Source organism: Cupressus sempervirens, chromosome 11, assembly GCF_028749045.1.
Source record: "Cupressus sempervirens isolate cs-2001-9-10 chromosome 11, ASM2874904v1, whole genome shotgun sequence".
NCBI lineage: Eukaryota > Viridiplantae > Streptophyta > Pinopsida > Cupressales > Cupressaceae > Cupressus > Cupressus sempervirens.
Genome location: NC_143128.1, coordinates 460,065,311 through 460,086,627, shown reverse-complemented (window position 1 = coordinate 460,086,627; position 21,317 = coordinate 460,065,311).

Genomic DNA, 21,317 nt, shown 5'->3' with positions numbered 1-21,317 from the left:
AAAGGGGGAGAAATAAGGAAAATTGTAATTGCAATTATAATTGTAAGTTATATAGTTGTATCTTGAAGTATAGTAGTAAGCTTTGATTTGAGAAAACCTTGTAACTAGAGCTATAAGGGATGTAACTCTTTTTTTTCAAAACATGAATACAATGTTTTTACTATGTTATGGTTATTTACTTTGATTGGTGTGACAACATGTTTGGGACTTAGCCAATTTTCCCAAAATGTTGCCATCAATGCCAAAGGGGGAGATTATTGGCAATATAACCAATCAATCAAATAAGGTGAGATATGTGGTTGTCATTTATGGAAACATATGTTTTTTAGTTTAGTTATGATTGTTTGTGAAGGAAAATTGTCTAAGTATTGGACAATGTTACAATAGCATGACAAGATTTGTTGATAGTGGAATATCCATTAGAATATTCTCTTCTGTAGTTAACCATAGATACATGACATCATCTTGATGATGCATAAAATTGTGCATGTCTATATAAGAAACTTAGTTCAAGTTATGGAGGAAATATGATGCAATTATTTCACAGTGTAGAATAGAGCATGCTAGTAAATTATGTTGAATGAATTGAAGAATTATTTTAATTGTCAAATCTTGATGAGTTGACTCTAAGGATGATATGTAAGATAACTAAGAAAGACTTTATAAATATGTTTGATATAAGTAAAGAACTTTAATTGTGAAGTTAATATGCAATGTGATGAGATACTATGTGATGCAAAGTAATGTTATGTGATGCAAGATATGATGCAAATTAATATATGCACAATTTACCCTTGTATGAAGAAATGAAAATCAAAGGAATTGCAAAGTACATGAAATGTCCCTTTTCTGATTTTACAGGATATTTCCAACCTTTAATTAGATCTTTAAGATCAAACAACTAATATCACAAAGATCCTCCAAATTTCTCAAGAAACCCCAAATCGGGTATGCCAGAAATTGTGCCAAAAGCTTCACAGCTTCACCAATTATTAATAAATCTGAAAGTGGACATTTTTACAGAACTTTCAGCAGCATAACAGCCTACAAATTGACATTTCCAGATCCATATAGCCTTTACACAACAGCTCGAAAATGTAGGACCAAAACTATGCTCATCGGGCTCCCGAAATAGCACAAAATATGCCCGGAAACACCACAAAAACACTAATAATCTATCTCAGAAGTTTAATCACGTCCCAATATATATATTCAGCTCTATTTTAACATTTAAAAGTCTGATATACAGCAGCAACCCAAACTGATATGAAATACTCAACTGTAAATACCAAACTCATACAAAAACACACCCGAAAACTCACAAATCTGCACTGTTCAGCACAAAGGCAAACTCTGTATGAGCATGCACATGGAATGGCTTCAAACTCCCGTCCTTAGCCTTCCTGGAAACCTGCAAACTCCCATTCTTGGGTCTCCCTGGAAACCTGCAAACTCCCGTTCTTGGGTCTCCTTCTCCACAGGTTTGGCAGCCTCTGAAGAATAACAAAGAATGAGCAAAATCAAGTTCTGGAATCCCCCCCAAAATGCCTCCAAACCTCTTTAAAAAGGGCATAACTGTAACTCACGTCCAAGAGAGGTTAATGAAACATATTTTAATAATAATTATCATTTATTAGTCCAACGGTTTCCAAAGATTAACTCCCTTTTTTCGAAACTTCACTTTCTTGGGCCTGCCTGTCTTAGCAAAGATTATTATTTTTTAATTATTTGAAAAGGGGACATGACAAGTCCTTCCCTCCCAAAAATTGCTTGTCCTCAAGCAATGGCTGAACAATAAACCAATCAATCCTCCTGGATCCCAAATGTAGTCATGAACTATACTACTACCAATTAACACAGACTCCTGCAAGATCCTCTGCAATATGACCAAGAGGAATCCATAATCAAACTGGAAATTATAGCTCAACCAAACTCCAAAATCACCATTACCATAGTCAAAAACCCATGAGACACAAACTCTTAGAATATCAAAACCCAAGTAAAGTGGACTACCAACATAGTAAATACCATCAATGCATTCCACTGGCCTATATGGAATGTACAATCCAACTCTGCAACAATGGTGAATGCTCTCAAATGAAACTATACCAAGTATGGAGAATCCACACACTGTACAACTCCTACAGTCAACACAACTCTGTAGATCATTGGCCACTGTCTCATAACCATAACTCCCATGCACCCCTGATGGTGAAAAGCCATCACAAGATAAACAACAAGAAATGGAACCCAAACCAAATTTTCCTGCCATCAACTCCTTAGCATAAGGATCAATTGCTAACTGATGTACATACCCTGCAATATAATGTTGATTAAAAAAACCAACCTTAGTCAATAGCTCACCATGAACAAGTGATACAACCCACTGTGACTGATCACTAGCTAAGTCAGGAGATGTCATAGCCAAAGGAGTAGAATCAATAACAACACTTGCTGAAGCATCACTCCAAAACTCCTGCTCTAAGTCATGTATTATCAAGCTATCAACTACAGAACCTGTTGCCATGTCATGCCCATCACAACTCTCATCTCGAGGCATCAAACTATTCCATAACTGATGATAAGCACTAGGAACCAAGGTACATCTCTATATCATAATCTCATCAACATGGTCATCAAAGGTAAATTGATGAGCGTACCTCACAGTGTAATGCCGATAGAATGCGCCAATCTCAGTCAGTGGCTCAGACTGTAATCCAGATGAAACTAACTGCAATTGATCATCAACCATGTTGGAACTGACTACTACCTCCAAAGATATCACCAAGGGAGTAGTATTACTAGCAGGAACCATGCCAACTGTCGACTCACCAACATCACACATGACCTTTGATACATCTCTAGTCTCTGTGCCTTCAGTACTAGAGGCCACCACCCTGTCAGGCATACAATAATCTGCTACAATACCCAACTCAACTAAACCTGACTCTAGTGGGAATGAACCTGATATGCCAATGTTAGTATCAAGGATGGATGCATCCCCATCTCCACTGTCTCTGACAATCTCAGCCATGGACATCCTCGAATCACCAAACACCATAGCTTGTGACTATATAGAATCAGATAAAGACTGTAGTCGCTCTAACTCCATGGTCACCTTAGCCAAATGAAACTGTGACTCCTTGAAAGCCAACTGTGTACTCTCAAGAATCTCAGAAGTCACCTCAAGCTGCTCAGTAAGCTCACTCACCTCATCTTCCTTGGCCAACAATGCATCATATGTTGTACTACCCCACTCCATAAGATAATCTCTGTCAGCTACCAACTGCATATAATTCTGTCTCAAAATCCGAATAGCCTCCCATAAAGAGTGGATCTCTGTCAAGGAAAGATAACTTCCTTCCTGCTCATCACTAGTAGGAGAACCCCATCCATAAACTGCTAATAACTGACGAGCAGCATCAAAATGTTGGCAAGTGATAGCAATGTCTTGGTCACTAACTCTCAACTGATTAGACACATGATGGCACTGGCTTGACTGTCTCCTACAAACCTCCTCTGATGCACTGTCTGAAGGAGTGTCCTCAAAGTTACTAGTCTCTAGAGTATTACCATCCATATCCTGTGAATCAAATCTAAAGCTCATATCAACATACGGAGTATCAAAAACATTAGCATTGCTGTCCAACTCCTCTGTACCCAAGGAAACTAAGTCTTCAAAACTGCCCACTGCATCCTCTTGGATGTCATCAATGCCAATATGATCCTGGGACTCATCTATACACACTGCCAAATATGAAATATCATCAACACATTCCAGCAAGTATGGTCGACTGGATATATTAACAAAGCCCAACATTGGTGTATAAAAACTAATACCAACATCAAACAAGATACTGGCACAAGAAAAGACAACACCGTGTAATCTGCTAATCAAATCCATGATAGCACCCAAACAAACACTGCTACCAAAAAGTGTTAAAGATCTCCAGTCAACTGAATCCCAAATGCCAATATAACAATCTCGAGTCCATATCCGTAAACTAGAATCAACTGGCAACTCAAGAAAACTCCTCACCTGAGTAATATGACCAATACCAACTAACTCTACATACTTGTCATGATGAGATAATGAAGTCACAATAATATCTTGGTTCACCTTCCGCTGGCTGGACAAATCATGTGAAGTACTACCAGCCTCAACCTCATGTGATGAAGCATCTAACTGTGTCTGGTACTCTTTCTCAGCAAAGTCATGAATGCTCAATGTCTGCTCATCTCTACCAGGTATCTCACCATCTTGCACAACAACATCCTCATAATCATCATCTGAACACACTACACTGTAGTCACTGCCTGTTGTAACTATACCATCTTGAATACCTGTGGCATCACCCTTTGACGACCTGTAAACAATTGTCTCAATTTGAGTATCAAGTTGACTGTTGCTATCAATCTGTGTGATATCCTTTCCCACCACCTCCTGTGGCAGAGTAGAATCTAAGACCTCTACCTGGCTATCAGCTAGTTTCTCAAACTCCTCATGCAAGTTCTTGGGAATTGTTTCATCTGTCCTGTGAGAAAATCTGCCAAATAGAAATCCAGTCAACTTATCCACCTTAGCTGGGTCAGATAACATGTCATTTATGCGGTGGTGCTCAACCAACTGTTTAGACATGTCATGGCTTATTTTCATAAGTTTATCTTGAATGTCTAAATAACCATCCTTTCTACTATTTTGACTCTGGCTATCAGTTGTCCAAGATCGTTTCCTCTGAGACTCTGTACTATACCTTTCCATTCTGGATAAAGTAGAGTGTAACCCCAATAGGATATAACTTCTTCAAACACCAAGAACTAACATGCAAATGATTAGAAGTAGCATGCAACCATAGATTTGGACATGCAACTGATTAGAAGCAACATGCAACCACCAAATTATGACATGCAAGATCTGGGTAGTTGTCAGAACTGACATGCAAGATCTGGGTAGTTGTCAAAATTGACATGCAAACTTCTACAACCACCAAATTCATCAAGAACTAACATGCAAATGATTAGAAGTAGCATGAAACCATAGATTTTGACATGAAACTAATTAGAAGCAACATGCAACCACCAAATTATGACATGCAAGATCTGGGTAGTTGTCAAAACTGACATGCAAGATCTGGGTACTTGTCAAAACTGAAATGCAAACTTCTACAACCACCAAATTCACCAAGAACTAACATGAAAATGATTAGAAGTAGAATGTAACCATAAATTTTAACATGCATCTGATTAGAAGAAACATGCAACCATAAATTATGACATGCAAAATCTGGGTAGTTGTCAAAACTGACATGCAAGTTCTACAAACCCTCAGGCTGGCAAGATCATGGCTCTGATACCACTGAAATGTCCCTTTTCTGATTTTACAGGATATTTCCAACCTTTAATTAGATCTTTAAGATCAAACAACTAATATCACAAAGATCCTCCAAATTTCTCAAGAAACCCCAAATCGGGTATGCCAGAAATTGTGCCAAAAGCTTCACAGCTTCACCAATTATTAATAAATCTGAAAGTGGACATTTTTACAGAACTTTCAGCAGCATAACAGCCTACAAATTGACATTTCCAGATCCATATAGCCTTTACACAACAGCTCGAAAATGTAGGACCAAAACTATGCTCATCGGGCTCCCGAAATAGCACAAAATATGCCCGGAAACACCACAAAAACACTAATAATCTATCTCAGAAGTTTAATCACGTCCCAATATATATATTCAGCTCTATTTTAACATTTAAAAGTCTGATATACAGCAGCAACCCAAACTGATATGAAATACTCAACTGTAAATACCAAACTCATACAAAAACACACCCGAAAACTCACAAATCTGCACTGTTCAGCACAAAGGCAAACTCTGTATGAGCATGCACATGGAATGGCTTCAAACTCCCGTCCTTAGCCTTCCTGGAAACCTGCAAACTCCCATTCTTGGGTCTCCCTGGAAACCTGCAAACTCCCGTTCTTGGGTCTCCTTCTCCACAGGTTTGGCAGCCTCTGAAGAATAACAAAGAATGAGCAAAATCAAGTTCTGGAATCCCCCCCAAAATGCCTCCAAACCTCTTTAAAAAGGGCATAACTGTAACTCACGTCCAAGAGAGGTTAATGAAACATATTTTAATAATAATTATCATTTATTAGTCCAATGGTTTCCAAAGATTAACTCCCTTTTTCCGAAACTTCACTTTCTTGGGCCTGCCTGTCTTAGCAAAGATTATTATTTTTTAATTATTTGAAAAGGGGACATGACAGTACAAGTGATTTAGTGTTAATGTATATCTATTCTCTTGAAGAACTCAATTGTATAGTTGCATGTTAGGGTAGTGGCCTTTTCTTGCACACATTTGTATATGATCTACCAACTCCTAATAGGGTTGAAGCAACTCCTAATAGGGTTGAGGCTTCTAACAAGGCCTAGTCTCCTAATAGAGGCTTGAGACACTATAGATTCTTCATAGACTCCTAATAGGGTCAATATCCTTAACTAAATTCTTTATATAGTGAATCATCTTATGGGTTTCATTCCCACTGGCATTTTCCCTTAGTGAGGGTTTCCCTAGTTAAGAAAATATGGTGTTATGAGTTCTTCTTATGTATGGTTGTTTATACTATTTAGCATTATTGGTATCTTTCTTATGCATGTGGCATAGTAATTAATAATATTCAGTTGTGGGCAAAAAGATTGAAAATATTGATTCACCCCCCCTTAGTATTATCTATTTCTAATAGAGACCTTCTCTCCTATTATTAGAATGACTTCTATTCACACTATTTTAAGTATTGTGGCTACTGAAGATTTGTAGTTGGACGTTAAAACAACCTTTCTTCATGATGATTTGTATGAAGAGATATATATGGCTTAGCCACAGGGATTTTAGGTGAAAGGTAAGGAGAAATTAGTGTGCAGATTGAAGAAAAGTTTATATGGTTTGAAGTAAGCACCTCATAATTGATATCTAAAATTTGATAGTTTTATACACTAGCATGGATATAGTAGGTGTTATTAAGGTAATTTTTTTTACTTTAAGAGGTTGACTAATGATAGTTACATTATTTTATGTTTATACATTGATGATATGCTTGTAGTTGGGTCTAACATATATCACATTAAGGGGCTGAAACACCAATTAGCACATGCATTTTCTATTAAAGATTTGGGGCAAGAAAAATAAATCCTTGGTATGAAGATTTGTAGAGATAAGAAGAATATAAAATTGATGCTATCTCAGGGTGATTATGTTGAGAAGTTGTTACAATGTTTCTAAGGCCAGATATTGCACATGCAGTGGGAGTCATTAGAAGGTATATGAGTCATCAAAGAATTTAGCATGGGAATGTAGTTAAATGGATTCTCAGATATTTGAGAGGTACATCCAGTAAATGTTTACACTTTGGGGGCTCTACTACAAATTTACAAGGTTCTATTGACTTAGATTTCATAGGGGATATTGATATTGGGTGGAGTACTACAGGTTATGTCTTTACTATTGGTGGGACAATAGTGAGCTAGGTTTCTAGGTTCTAGAAGGTTAATGCTTTATCCAATACAAAGGCAAAGTATGCTGCTACTACAAAGGAAACCAAGGAGATGATATGGCTTCAGTTCTTCTTGGAAGAATTGGGACACCCTCAAAGGTATAATTATTTTTTATAGATAGTTAGAGTGCCATTCATCTTGCAAAGAATTCAGCTCTATATTCAAAGACAAAACACATTCAGTTGTGGTACCATTTCATTCGGTGAGTTTTGGATGATGGATAGTTAAAGCTAGACAAGATACATACAGATGACAATCTAGTATATATGTTTCCAAAGGTAGTGATCAGGGAGAAGTTGAATTCCTCTTCAGCTTTAGTTGGTCTTCTAGACAGAATAGGAATAAAAGAATAGCAAAATCTAGGGTGGTTTGATCCAATGGGAGCTCCATGTGATAGCAGTATTGCTATAGGATTAGTCTCCAAGTGGGAGATTGTTGTCTAATGTGGAGGTTAATTATTCCCCAAGTGGGAGATTCTTATTTTGTGGTGACTGATCAGAGAAGTACTATACAACATAAATTCTTTGGAATTCTCTTTTGGGATACTATTCACCAATGGTGGGCTACTATTTGCTAATGACTAACATTTGCCAATTGGCTATTACTTATATTCGACAATTTATGGCTGACATGTTGTAACTAGTTTTAACCCAAAAGCTAAAAAAGTAATTGTATAAAAGGGAATAGGGTTAGGGATTGTTTCATAAGGTGTGATGGAAAAATTGGTTCTCACAAAAATATTGAGCTATAAGGGATTATAGATTGTAATCAGGTTGTAATCACTATATCGTTATAATATTAGACTTTTTGTTTGGTGAACATAGCCTAGGGATTGGGTGAACTAAATTAAATCTTGGTTTCTTGTGTTCTCTTTTGTGCAATCTATTATTTTTTGCTATTTTTTATATTTGCATGTAATTTTAATTTCTATCTGTGGTTTTATCCTCACATGTGGTATTAGATCCTAGTTGTTTTTTTAGTTATCCTCTGTAGAAAATTCTCATGGTTGAGTAGGAGTGATGGTAGAGGAGGGTAAGCTGAGGATTGACAAGTTTAATGGGCAAAACTTTCAGTTATGGAAGATGCAAATGGAAGACTATCTTTATCAAAAGGATTTATGGAAGTCGTTGGAAGGAAAGACAAGGAATCAAGGATCTATGCCAAATAATGACTAGAATCTTTTAGATAGAAAGGCATTTGGAAGCATTCAATTATGCCTGGCACCGTCAATGGATTTTAATATTACAAAAGCAAAGATGATGGAAAGGTTGATGGAAACCCTAAAGAAATTATATGAAAAGCCCTCTGCTTCAATCAACTTATTTCTCATGAAGTGTTTATTTGATATGAAAATGATAGAAGGTGGATCTATTGTAGATCATTTAAATGAGCTTAATATTGTAACTAGTCAGTTATCTTCTATGGGTATTAATTTTGATGAAGAAATTAGGGTTCTCTTGATTTTGTGTTCTTTGCCTGAAAGCTAGAATGGCTTGGTAATGGTTGTGAATAATTTTGTTTCTAGATCTAGTACCCTAAAATATGATGATGTGATCAATGTTATTTTGAGTGAGGAAAATCATAGGAAAACCTTAGGTGGATCTACATTAGGAAGTGCTTTGAATGCACAAATTAGAGGTAGAATGATTGAGAGAGGAAACAATTATGGAAATCATGGGAAATCAAGAGGAAAGTCAAAGGAGAAGAGTTCTCAATCTAGAGGACTAAGAGAGTGTCGGTACTATGGTAAAATAGGGTATACAAAGAAAGATTGCTACACTTGAAAGAAAAATGAAGGAGATAATCCAAAAGGGAACAAGGAGGTAAATGTTGTAAGTAAAAAACCTGAAGAGGATTCTTTTCTTTTGTCTTTAGAAAGTGTTGATGATTCATGGATTTTAGATTTTGGTGCTACATTTCATGCTACACATCATAGAGGTTATTTCATTGATTATGTCCAATGGGGTTTTTGGCTTGTTTATTTGGGGGATAATGAAACCTATCATATTGTTGGAAATGGAAAAGTTAAGATTAAGTTGCATAATTTGAATCATTGGATATTATATGAGGTAAGACATGTTCTAAGACAAAGTAGGAATTTAATTTCAGCAGGGCAACTCGGTGATGAGGGTTGTGTAGTTACTTTTAATAATAAAAATTGAAAGGTTTCAAAAGGTTCCCTTGTAGTAGAAAAAGATGTGAAATTAGGCACCTTATATCTTTATATAGGTCATATTGTTCCTTCTACTTTAATTGTTTCAGAGAAAAATGAATGTTCAGGAATAGTTGTTGTAGTTGAATAGGGAGAACAAATAGTTGTTGCAGATCTTGATTCTTCGCTGTGGCACAATAGACTTGGACACATGAGTGAGAAAGGTATGAAATTACTTCATTCAAAGTAATTTTTACTAGCTCTTGTTGGGCATTAATTTTGCATGAGGTCAACAACAAGAATCCATAGTGTAATTCCTCTCTTGAAAAGAAAATCTTTTTAAGGATCTACTCCAAGGTTCAGTATTTTTCTTGCGACATACCAAAATCCGCTTAGTAGAAGATAAATGTGAGTGTTCACAAGGAGGCCTTTGCTAGTTCTAAAAAATCTTTTATCTTGGGATTGAAGTAAAATTTGTTTTCTGTCTCAAAATATCACACCAAAAGAACAATGTTTTTTGTATTTTTCTATTTTTCAATGTATGCAACTCTAAAAATGTAGCTACTATGAGGTGCTATTCTAATAGGGGGTTAGCAAAGAAAATAATGAAACTAAAAGCAAATAACATGAAATCAAATGACTTGAAATTGAAATTCCTAAACGGACATAAGCTATAGAACACAACATGCTGCAAGTTAAACCTTTGAAAAGATTGGTAGAAAATCAATGAAAATAGGAGCAGTGCTTCCTAGAATCCACTTATGCAATCGTCAGTGAGAATCTTTAAAAAATTGAATGATGTTTTTCTCTTCATCAAATCAAAAGGCCATGGAAAGTGAGCTCATGTGAGACAAAAAGCTATGTAGACACAATTGGGTGATCTCTTTTCAAGCTTGTTATGTCGACGAAATTCATATATCTGTAGCAAACACTAGAACTAAAAGATCGCACATCTAGAAACAACACAATAAACATTTGGCTCAAACACAATCTCATGAATAAAATCCACAAAACAATGACACATTCAGGCAAGAATAACTACACTCTGAATGCTAGCACCAAAAGCATAAATTTATTGCATAATAATGGTGGCCCTTGTTACATTTTACAATGGGGTATTTATAAGAAATTGTCTCCTCAATTTGTGTTGAGAGTAAGAGATATCTTGATGCAATAAAATGCTTTTAAAACATTAAAACAAACTAAATATATACAAACTAACAATCTAACTAGTGCTTAGAGGGACTTCATCCATATTTTATTCATTAATTGGATGCATGAGCCCTTTACATGTCAAAAAAAAAGAAAGCATGAGAGAGAAAGTAGGAGGAAGCCATTAGTTGAAGTGGAAGTGCATGGGGGCATCAAAAATGGAAACTGGCCCTTCACTAGGCATGTATTGAAGTTAACTTGCCATCAGAATGTGTTCTTGATGCATGGAAAGTGCTATTTTTGGAACTGGCAGTCAACTATCGACGCACCTCTAAATTGCAGAGCTGCGTACCTATGAAGCTCAAAAATGCGGAGCTAAGGAGCTATGCACCTCGATAGCTCAAATTACCAAAAAATCAAATTTTTTAATTTTGAAAATGGTTTGTGGGTTGTTCTCAAATGGGGTTTTGGATCACTTTTTGTATATATTCTTTGCCCATTTTTGATGATTTATACCCTCTTTATAGCCAATTACTCTTGTAAACTTGAACTTCTACTTCTTCAATCTAAAATCCTAAGGCACTTGTGTTGAATCTTGTCATTAATAGCTACATAAGATGAGGAACCTATTCCACTTCATGTGTCCAATCTTTATATCTTCAACCTTTGTCTTCTCTCCAACTGCCCTATCCTTCCCAGCAAGAAACCAAGTGATCCAGATGATCAAATGTTTGAAACTTTTTCATATTTTCTAGCAAATTTTTCTAGGCATTTTTAAATGGCTTTTTCAGAGGTCTTCTACTCAAAATTTCAAGTTGAAACTTTCATTGGTCCCTAAAACTAAGGCTCACTATTTTAGCGACTAAAATTAGATCTCTAGTTGTTCTTTCCAATGGTATAAGTGGTTCTAAATTTTGAGCTCCGAGTCAAAAGTTATGATCCCAACAAGTTCAGGATACCTTTTTTACCTATAAAAAGAAGAAAACATTAGTCTGAATAGTTGAAAATGCTTAATTAAGACAAACACCACTGAAAGAAAAATTTTGGACCTTTTATTTTATTGATTTGGTCGCACGCACTAAGGGGGCATGTGTGGCACCTTTCATGAGGGGCACGATGCGGCTTGCCTCCATGGGGGGCATGCATGGCACCTCCATTGGTGGTGCATGGTGCCTCCATGGAGGGTGCGTGTGCATGGCACCTCCGTTGGTGGCATGTAGTGCCTCCATGGAGGGCACATGCACAACGCTTCCATGGAGGGCATGTGCACGATGCATGTCCATTGGTGGTGCACTCATACCTCCATGAGAGGCATGCCTCCATGTGCGATGCAAAATTTTTTATTATAAATTTTTATTTATTTATTTTATTTTTTTGACCTTTTGACTCTTTAAATTCTAATGTCTAATAAAACTTTTCTTCTCCCGACTCTTGAACTGTGAGTTTGAGAGTCAAAAAAAGGTAGGGGGTCCCCATTCCTCACTAGGAATTGGGCATGTTTTTTGGAGACTAGAATAGGTCTGAAATGTGTTATGAAAAAAAAAATCTACCTCAATCACTCCTCATACTACTTTCCTTAAGGGAATGGTCAAGCAAAATTGCACAATAAAAAATGATTAAAATCATGAAGAAGTTGGTCTCTAAGAATCAGGAGTGGCACTAAAGACTACATGAATCTCTCTAGGAAGATAGGGTGACACCTAAGAAGGCCATCAAAATTTCTCCATTTGAGCTGGAATATGGAGTCAAAGCTAGCCTTCCCCTTCTATTGGAACTATCCATCTACAAGCTACAACAAGTGATTGAGGATCAAGTACTCCACAACATTTTGGAGAAGAGAATCATGTACCTCACTAAGGTGGGAGAAGAAATTGGTCAACCATATCACCAAGCATTAAAAGCACATGAAGAACTTCTTTAACTTGAAGGTTAGGCCAAGGAAATCCATGGTAGTGGATCTAGTCTTGTTATGGTATAAGAGGCATGAACTTAACAATATGCATCAAAAATTTGATTCTCTTTCAAAATATCCTTTCAAAATTATGTAAGTAAATTAGAATAAATATTTTATTTTAGCATATCCCACTAGAGAGATTTTTCCATTATCTTACAATGGCTAGGATCTAAATCTATTTCATGCTCATAAGTGAAAGTAGGTACCACCTACATTTAGTGTTAGTCTAGGTAGGCTTTTGTTTCTACTTCCTTCTTTCTTTGTTTTCCTCCTTTCCTAGGTTAGTGTTCCTTTCTATTGTGTACTTAGTTTAGTCTTACCTACTATAGTTTTCCATTCTAGATATGTGAAACTAGAGATTTTGGCCTCTTCTCATACATTTGTAATGCCTAAGGCCCCAGTTAGAGCCAGTTGTTGCCAACTTTTAGTTTTTCCCCTATGAGTTTATAGTTTTTGGTAATCATTGAGATGTTGTTCAAGATTTCTTATTGAGGTAGCCTTTAGGTGACTCACTTCTCATTAAGTTCCCAAGACTTGCACTTTGCATCTTTTTTGGACCTCCCTTGCTTTACTATTCCATGTTCCTCCATGTGGGTTTCTTGTCATTTTAATACATTTGGGGTTTAGGTGATTTAGGTTTGGTAGGGATATGTTTTAAGCATCTTCCCAATTAGAAGTGAGTCTTCCTTGTTTTTTTAACTTCTTTCTTACTCTACGGTTCTCATTTCCTTTGGATTCTCAGTAATCCAACTAGCTATTTGACTTAGTTAAGTTCATCAAGCATGTACCCAAAGAAGGAAGTCTCAATAGTATTAATAGATGTATAGTTTCTTGACCTATGAGGTAAAGAGCTATAAAAGTGAAAGTTAGAGCCATGAAGGTCTCAAGTTAGAAGTCTGAGGTAAAAATCCATTTCTATGGAAAGGAATGTGTCTTCAAGTTTTTAGCTACTCTTTAATGGAAATGCAAGCATCCTATTTTATTTTCAAAGCAAACATGGTTTGTGGTCTATTGATTTTTTTTTAATGTATTAATGAGACCCAAGAAAGATGTTGAAAAGAATTATTCCAAGCTTGTAGTGATGAATCCATACTCAAAATTTCATCTCAAGTTATTTGATGAAAACAAGGGGAAAATTATTTAGAATGTTTCTTCCCATGGAAATTGTTGCTCTCAAATGAGTTTTCCATCCTAAGGAAATATAAAATTCTACTTCTCTAAAAATTAAAAAGGATAAAGTGCTAAGTGACTATAATATGGGAATATTATATAGAGATGCCCAAAAGATGCTTCTAATAAAATTAGCTATAGAGGTGCAACCATGACACAAAGAAGATCAAGTGTTGAATGCTCCATGCAGAGAAATGGGAAATGAAGTGCCTGAGGTATCAAAGGATCATTCCTCTCACTATGACACCAAATCAAAGGAAATATAAGGTTACAAAAAAAAGGATTTACACTCTCTCCTCTACACTTATTGAGTTATCATATGGATCCTTATTCCAGATCCTAAAGTAAACAAGGCACTTTCTGGTAAACTAAAAACCCTTGTTTCAATAAGTGGCTTTTCACAATATGAATTCACTTTAAGTGAAGTAATATGGCTTTCAAATTTATGAATCTTTATTTGCATAGAAACATAAATTTTTAAATAGTTGTTAGTTATCAAATTTATTGTAAATCTTACTGTTATGATTGTTGGGTGTGTTTAATTTCATTTGTGTGGTGCCAATGTTTAGATTTCTACATCTATTTCATCAGAGTTGCTTCAAAAAAAATTTGTCATTATTTAAAATGGCTATTTATTGAGCATTGCATCCTCTTTGAAATCATAGAGAATAGCAATCACAGAAGCATGTTATGATAAACTTATAGGCTTGGAAAGTTACGTAGAGGATTTATCTAATATGTCATTCAAGTTCTATGACTTAGGTGATCTTCACAGAAGGGTTAATTCTTAGCCCATCCACCCAATTACCTAGAAGTTAAAAGAGAGTGGATTGGTGGAAGCTAGTAGATTTCTCATGGTTGTGAAGGCTCTAGAGCTAGTTAAAGAATGCATTGAAAGATATAATCTAGAGATGAAGTAAATCTTTCTTCTTGATCAATCGATCATTCTCTTCATAAATAGGGCCTTGATGCCATTTGCATTCGATATGCTAGTGATGGATGAATATTGTGATATTGATTTTGTGTCCTCCAAATCTATATTTAATAAGAAGGAAACCTTGAGGAGAGATGATATGCAAAAAATGTGGTTTCTAACACCTCATTCCAAGAAGAGAAAAATACCAAAAACTCTTCTTGGAAACAACTTGAAAAGGGAGATTGTTAACATCCTAGCATTACTACTGATATTGAAAGGAAAAGAAGAAATTACAGAACTCATTAAGCATCACTTCTTCCTCAAAAATGAAATATGTGCTAAAGGATTTCATATTAACTGGGCCCAAATTATATGCAACGACTTGCCTTATAGTTAAATTCAGCTAGGGGACTCAAGCAATTTTACATGTCTTCATATTCAATCTATGCCCTATCTACGCATCACCTATGGCTAGGTCTTCCCAATATTGAATACTAAAATGAAAGTAAAAGGGTGTTTGAATTCTACCCACACCTTCAACTATGAAGGAGCTTCAAAGAAGCTAAAAGTGAATGACACCTTCACTATGAGATTGTTTCAAGAATTAAAATGCTGCCCCAATCGAAGATTTTCACCTGAAGCAATTTTGGCTATTAGCTAATTCAGATGCTCTATCATCCAACTCTTGAGTTTTTCCTACCTACAGATCAATTCTTTTGATGATTTTCCCAAAAGAAATCTTAGGTACCTGTAGGACAAAGTTGTTGTTGTTGAATTGTGATGGCAAATACTAGAATTCAACACCTTGTGTTCAAATGTAAAGAAAATAGTCAGGATTTCCTTCCCAATAGTGGTTGGACGCTATTCATGTGCCTATAGATTTGATGCTCATAATCAAGTAAAAATTTTTGAGAATAAGATCAAATTGATTGATTATGAGGTACTAAGGCCCTAGTATGACCCTTTCATCTTTGTGAGAGATTAGTTAAAGCTAGGATACACCCGTAGACATGTTCCAAACATTAAAGTTTTTTGGGATGGATGTGTAAATGAATATCAGACCTAGGAGAAGTATTGGCATACCTAAAAAATTGATGAAATAAAATATTATAATTCCTCAATTGACATTTCTAATCTTGTAGATGAAAAATATTATATGTTTCCTTTATCCTACAAATAGATTAAAGGAACTCCCATTATTTCTACCCTACTTATAGGTCCTATCATCATTACAATGGAGGTTCTAATGAATTGGATCATTAAGAGGATGAAAAATGGGTGGAGTGGACCAAAGAGAGGAAGAAAAGAACATGAAACACAAGATCCTCTACTGGAGTGGCTTCTAGAATTTCTCAATCAATTGCAGTGACCTCTACCACTGCTACCACTTCAACACATGTGACTTTGACCCAGTCTATTGACCAAGGAGGAGATCAACCTCTAGAAAAGAATGTTATAATTACCCCTTCTTATGGAGGAGGGTCTCTTTTAGATACAAGAAAAGTTGGGGAGAAGTTGAAAGAAAAAGAATAGGAGCAAGAGAAGTCAGTAGCTAGGCCTACCTCCCCTATCCAAGTAATCTATCTTGATGGTGACACCAACCCTATGGATGGTCAAGAATAGGATGCATCCTAGGAAGGAGATACTTTGGCCCTCTTAGTAACCAAAGTCACTACTTTCCCCACTATTTCTCAAAGAAAGAAGACTCCCCTAGTGGTAAGGAATATCTTCAATCCCACTTCCTTTCAATCAATGATCAATTTTCTCTCAATTGAGTCATGTTTGGAGGAGACCATCAATCAGAAGAAGCATGGATATGAGGAATATAACCCATCCAAAGACCTCATCAAACAAATAACTTCTCCTCAAGCACCATTGAATAAGATGAAGAAGAAGAAGTCCATAGTAGCATTGGCCACTGGTCCCTCTACTAGCCACATGATGATGGAGATAGAAAAGCCTTAGAAGGAGCAAAAGTTCCATGAGTTCTCTATTGATGACTTTAAAATTAGAATGGCAGAGATTGGTATTCCTTTCTATGATTCCATTATTAATATATTGAAGTCTACCAATGAAAGATAGAAGATAGACTAGAGGAGTTGAAGGCAAAGAAAGAGGCAATAAAGGTCTCAAATAAAGAACTAATGGATTACATGAGAAATATAGTTGGAAGCACTTCATCTAGCACATTTGATCCAAATGCAGAAGAGAACAAGAACTTTCTTGTAAATCTATAGTAGGAAAGACAATATGGTCAAATTGGAAATATTGCAAGAGGAAATTGATATGAAAACTAACATTTCCATCTTCCACAAGATCCTCAAAATAGGCCAAGAGCCATTGTTTCATTGGAAACATTCTTTGGAGTTTATAGTGTAAAGCTGTGTAAAATTGATAAATGAACTTAAAGATGTACGTGACCTAGTGCAGAAGGTCATAGAGAAGCTTTTTGAATACTTAAAACTGATGTACATAGAATCATATGTATTTATTAATAACTAAATTGTACACTTTGAGAAAATGAAAGCCAAATTCCTAGTATTTGCTGATGAGGTTGTTGATATAGTCAACTTCTAGATGTCAAAGATTTAGGAGCTTTCAATAGTAGATTCCATCCTGACCATTATAAAAGTTCCAATTGAAGGTCCCCAGGCTGGACGAGTTGATAGAGATGAATGAATACTAGATGGTTTGAGCTGACAAAATCATAATCTTATTTGTTGATGAATTGGATAAAGTAATGGATATATTGAAGGCTTATAAATCTAAGGCAATCACTCCAAAGAAATCATGTTGCTCTAATTTTCTCTTAGACATTTTTCATTCTCTCCATTCTCTTTCATTTATCTTTTGTAGACATTTTTGGCATTTCCTCTGTAGGCTTAGACTATGAAATAGACAATGAATTAGTCAAGTCCTATTTTTAGCTCCTTCTATTCAGAGATTCTCTACAATGTAATTATAGAATGTATCTAGCCATTTTAAAGAGGGCTATATATGTAACATTTTGAGAAGTTAATCAGATCAACAAATTATTTTGTATGTAAACCCTTGTAGATGGGAGTACTGTGCATGGTTCTAAGTCTAGATTTTAAAATGTTGTTCATTTAGTTACTATATGATATTTGGGATGAATGCTTTGTAATTGGAAACTAAATGATCACAATAAACTTTGTCTAATATCTTTCATCTCAATGGATTGTAAGCTTTACTTTCCTCAGCATAAGTATTATTATTTTCCCTTGTGTTGTACACATTAGTTCATGTGTACTTAGTTAATTGTTTGAGAAGTCCAAAATTTGATTAATGAAGTAGCTAAAAAGAGGAAAATTTGGGTATTGTCAAATATCAATTAATTGAACAATCTGGGAATTGCCCATTTAGTCATTCCTTCCTCTCTCATGTTATTGTAGCTAGTGTTGCATGATTCCATTCCTACATTCAAGTTAGAATATATTGCATGTTAAGTGTTAATCTCCATTTTGAAAATTACCTAGATTGTTTGAAGCATTAAACAATCTAGTAGTTGGCCTCTTCTTCTCTCTATTTAAGAACATACCCCCAAAAAATTAAAAAATAAATTCATTAAAAAGCTTTCATTTTAAAGGGAGTTGTACCTTTCAATTCAGGGGTCTTTAATAGATTATTACACTGACCCATTCTGTTGTTATCTACTTTATTTTCCATTTTCCATCAGGCACTCTAAGAGTCAAGTTATAGACCATGGTATTAAGGAAGAAAAACTACTAAGGAATAGGGTGAAAAGAAGGACATTAAGGCATAGTAAAATAAAAAGGCTAAAGAAGAAGCTATGACATCTAAGAAAATTGATGATATAGAGGCCGAAAAGAAAATTGGGGATCTCAATTCCAATTTAGATGAGTATTCTGGTAGTCATTGTATCTCTTTGGTTAAAAATGATGGGGAAAGTAGAAAGGAGAGGAAAATGGAGTCAAAGTTGATTTCACAACATTTAGGTTAGAATGACAAAATTGTGACTTAAAGTGAAAGGCCTATACCTATTAAAAAGAATGTAATTGATGTCAAGCTCCTAGTGGACTCTGTTAAGGAGAATAATGTAGAGGTGAATGCACTTGTGATTAAAGATAATAATTTGAATAAGGAGATCTAGAAGGAGATGATTTCTAAAGATGGTTTAAATAATGATTTTTAGTTACATCTAAAGGGAACCCAAGAATTGACTACTAATTCAGAGAAAAGGTATGACTATGAGACCAAAGATGACAATAATATAGTGAAGCTATCTTTTCTCCATAAGGCTAACTTGAAAGTTGATGCCTCTCTCTAGGTCTATTCATTGCTTTATAATGAAATCATTATACTCAATAAAAAATGGGAGAGATCTAGAGAGAACTAGATGAAGAAAAAATGAAAAGAGTTCAATTGGAGAAATAGGTAAGAAACATTCCTAAGAGGTTGAAGGCCTATGAAATGGAATTACACCAGCTAGTAAAGGATAGTGGGAAATGAATGGACATGTTTACTTCCAATTTATGTGCTTTTTTTGCAAGGATTGGTAAAAGAAGCAATGAGGAGATTATTTCCCCTATTGTTGTCAAGATTATTGAAGATATCCTTCAAGGTACTTTGGTGGTTGGTAAGGATTAGATAAGGTTATCAAAGAGTTATTTTAATTTTTGGCTTTGGTCTCTGGTTGGGTTGTCGAGCCTAGTTTTCCAGTTGTTGTTTCATTTACATCTTTTTTAGCTAATTACTTTTAGGTTCTAGGTCCTTGTAAAACCTAGTTTTAATGTTGAATAGTTTATTTGTAGGTTCTAGATCCTTATAAAACCTAGGGTACCTTTTTCATATATATTTTAGCTAGTTGTAAGGGGTTTTGAGTCCCCTCAAAACCTATTTTTTACCTTAATCTAAAAAAATATTAGATTTATTGATTAAGCATGAATTTTAAGTTATCCTACCATTCAAGCATGTATTGTTGATAATAATGGTGCAAAAGTAGACTATAGGTGGATTAAATATCTCAACCTATAGGCTCTTTACTTTTTTAAATTTTCTTTTTGATGTCAGAGCATCCTGGGTTTTTTTACTATCCTACATGATTTTAGTTTTTTCCTAGTTTTTCTGAGTTGAAATGTGTTACATTGCCCAATTCTTAGTGGGTTCCAAGTGTCTAGAGGATGCTAAGCTTTCTGGTTGATGCTAAGTTCATAGTTGTTGCTAGGTGATCTTTGGTTGACAAGTCATCCTTTTGTAGCCAAGTTCATGTGGTTACCAAGTGATCTTTAGTTGCCAAGTTCAGGTGCTTGTTGAGCCATCCTTTAGTAGCTGATTTTGTGTGGTTATCGAGTGATCTTTGGTTTTTTGAGTCACCCTTTGGTTTCCAAGTTCGTGTGGTTTCCAAGTGATCTTTGGTTGTTGAGTTCATGTGGTTTCTAAGTGTTATTATTTCATGGAGCCTTTTTTTGTCAAGTTGTCTGCCAACCTTGCATGTATTTCATTTTGATATTAGTAGTTAATATTTGATGTGAGCCAACTTGTGGTTGTGCATGCATTTAATTTAAGATTAATTTTGTGATATATTAACTTGTGGCTACACAAGTATTCAAGGAGGTCTAGGATTGAGTTTTAGGAGGGTGGAGAGCAAGTAGGAAGTAGAATATGAAATTGGATCATCAAAGATTATAATTAGATTATATCTAGTTGTAACCTAGAAGGCCTTATAGTTGGGCATGTAATAGATCTTTGAATTCATATATGAATGAAAGATTTTACTTCCTCTATCTCCAAAGTTGTTTGTTTTGTTTTTACTTCTACTATGTTGACTCTATGTAGGTAGTAGGATAGTTGGGTTTGTCTTTGGCCCTAGTTATTCTAATACCTCCCTATGTTAGGTGGTATCAAGGATCAAGGATCACCCTTATGGAGATTGGATTGTATAGAACCCAAAGTGAATTTGGTTGTGGGGTAGTAGATCTAAGGATTTGGCCTACAACTTGTAGAGGATTACAATCTTGCAAGAACTTGATTTGTAAAGATGTTTTGGGGTAGAGGAAATGCTGATAATATAATATTAGATATATTGAGACAAATTGCATTTATATTAAATGTTGTAGAGACAACCTAAAGGAGCGGAGCACATCTTGATGATGTAAGTGATGATGAAGTAGTAGTACCAAACCGTAATCTAGAACCTAAAGAAGATCAAGATGAAGCAAGGTTGTTGAGAGTGTTGTCTCAAGAAAATTCAAAGCAAGTTGTAGAAGTTATTCCATACAATGGAAAATTGGATACCAATGTTGTGTTAGATTGGATCTCTAAAATGGAAGTGTTGTTTGAGTATGAAAACACTTCTAATAATAGGAAGGTGAAGATTTTAGTTACTAGGTAGAAATGACATGCCTCCCTATGTTGGGAGCATTTTCAAATTGATAG